This window comes from Macaca fascicularis, chromosome 17, assembly GCF_037993035.2.
Source record: "Macaca fascicularis isolate 582-1 chromosome 17, T2T-MFA8v1.1".
Classification (NCBI taxonomy): Eukaryota; Metazoa; Chordata; class Mammalia; order Primates; family Cercopithecidae; genus Macaca; species Macaca fascicularis.
In genome coordinates this window covers 69,962,462-69,964,977 of record NC_088391.1, presented here as the reverse complement: position 1 = coordinate 69,964,977, position 2,516 = coordinate 69,962,462, and the positions used below count along the sequence as shown (strand labels likewise).

Below are 2,516 nucleotides of genomic sequence, written 5' to 3'. Positions count from 1 at the left end.
ACAAATTAAAGAGACTGGTGCTAACCTCACAGTTTGATAGTATGCCCACAATTATACAGCTTTGAATAAGTGAAACTATGGTTACCAAACAGCTTTTTTTTATTGTAGCATCTACAGTGTCTGAAAAAGGATGTAATAATAAATAACTGTAGATGCATCATGAGACACCCATTTATTTAATTACAGTAGTGGATCTTTCTACATAGTATTCTCAATGTCTTCATTCTTCAGATTCTCCAGGCTTACGAATGTTGTCAATCTTCAAAATCGTTCTAACCATTTGTGTTGCAAGAGATATCTGTTGCTTTTTTGCCAATGAAGGTTTCTATGACATGCTATTGCTTCATATCATTTGTTCCCTTGTGCAAACAGTCGATGCCAAGAGCAAGGTTCCTCTCATTTACTTGTCTGGCTCGGGCTTCGGTCATAGTCTGGATGGGATTCATGCCACTGTTTTCAGAAAGGGCCTTGGGAATGACCTCCAAAGCGTCGGCAAATGCTCTCAAGGCATAGAGTTCTAAGGTGGGGCACTTATCAACCTCTTGGCTAACTGGCAGGGCACAGGATATCTCAGCAGCCCCTCCTCCACACACCATATGATTATCATGGATGAGCTTCCAGATGACACACAAAGCATCATGAAGGGGTTGTTTCACCTCCTCAATACTCATCTTATTTCCTCTTCTCATAAAAATGATTACAGCTCTGGAGTTCTTACACTGCTCAATGACCAGCATTTTATCCTTAGTTGTCCCAAATGAGATCTCCTGTACAAGACCAGCAAAGCCCAGCTTCCTGGCCGAGAGGTCTGAGAACTTGGGGGTGATCTGCCCTCCTGTTGTGATGGCAATCAGTTCAATTTCAGGTCCTCCTACCCAGCGAGCCACAGGCAAGTTGTTCTGAAGAAGTAAGTGATTTGCTTCATCATCAAAGTCCCACTGACAAATTTCTATTTTAGCACCAGTCTCTTTAATTTGTTGAATCATCTCTTAAAATGTCTCCTTTTCATATTTCTGAAGGGCTTTATGATCTTCTACAGAGGTCACATCCAGCTTATGCTTTGTTTTTGGTTTGGGTATTCAAATGGACATGTGAGAATTACAATCTTAGCATCTTCCACTTTTTTGGCATCTGTGGGTGACTGAAATCCTTGTCCACAATCATGTCCTTAATCCATTTAGTGTCCTCCAGCCTGCCACCCACTTTGCTTTCTACTTTGATAAGCTCAAAGTCAACACCTCTCTGCTCCATATCTGTTACAGTAAGGACGGCATTCACAGCAATCTCAGCCATTTGTCAGTGACAACTGTTGATCACTTTGGAGCCCAGCATGGTTTCTGCAGTCTGAATCAGGGATTTGGTGTCCTTTACATCAACAAGGATGCTATCGCTGATCTTGTCCAGGTGTTCAATAGCAACACAGGCAGCCTGCTCATAGCCACCAGCTATTCTGATTGGGTGAATACCTTGGTCTAGCAACTCCTGGGCTTATTCTAACAAGGCACCAGCCAGGACAACCACTCCTGTGGTTCCATCTCCAATTTCATCATCCTTTCATCATCCTGAGACTTGGACATTTCCACCATCAGCTTGGCAATCTGATGGTCGACATCTATCATGCTTAAAATGGTGACCCCATCATTACTTACAGTCACATCGCCATCCTTATCCACCATCATCTTATCGAGCCCATTTGGTCCAAGTGATGTTCTTATCGTATTTGCTACAGCCTTTGCTGCCACTATATGAGACTTGAGGGCCTCAAGTCCCATAAGGTGGGACTTGTGGTCCTGATCCTTGCTGATGAGGAAAGGGGGCCCATATCAATCGAAGGCGAGGGTCTCCATGGATGCCATGTTGCAGCAGCAGGAGTTACTTTTCCACTTTTTCTTTATTTGACAGCCATTAAGGCTGGTTGGTAAGACAGCTGGTAAGACAGCCTGGAGCTAAGTAAGAGCTGAGGTGCTTAACATTAAAAGAGGAAAGATATCCTAGAGAAGCTAGGCAAGACCAATGAGCCAGGAAGCAGACACAAGGAGGCCATGGACACTGCACAGGGAAAAGGGAGGGGGGAAGGAGCCCCTGTGACTAGCAGCCAAAGAAGGACCCAGGCAAGATCCTACATGTCTCTGGATTTGTAAGAGTTTCTTTCTCATATAAACATGTGCTTCCTTCTCCACAAGAAATCTTCAACCAAACTTCTAATGCATATTAATGCTATGTGGAATGACTTTGCTTTTCTTGGAGTGAGGAGGCTGGAGAGCTGTTTTAAAATCACTGCATGAAGGAAACCAGAGGAAGAGAACCACATGTTGGAGAAGAATGTTCCACGACCTCAACAAGGTAACACACAAAACCAACAAGCGTGAAAAATTTTAACATGACTCTCACCAGGACCCAAATGTTTAATTTTGACTCATGCTCGTTTTGGAGATTTACTCTACTTTGCAGATAACAGATGCAGATTATTTTTAAAGTACTTTTACAACTCACAAGTCCTTCCCTCCCGACTCTGG

General features: G+C 43.3%; 1 pseudogene; it reads right to left on the bottom strand.

Moving 5' to 3' along the window:
* Positions 1 to 220: 220 nt before the first annotated feature.
* LOC102135132 (T-complex protein 1 subunit epsilon pseudogene) lies at positions 221 to 1,856 on the bottom strand (annotated as a pseudogene).
* Between the last annotated feature and the right edge of the window lie 660 nt (positions 1,857 to 2,516).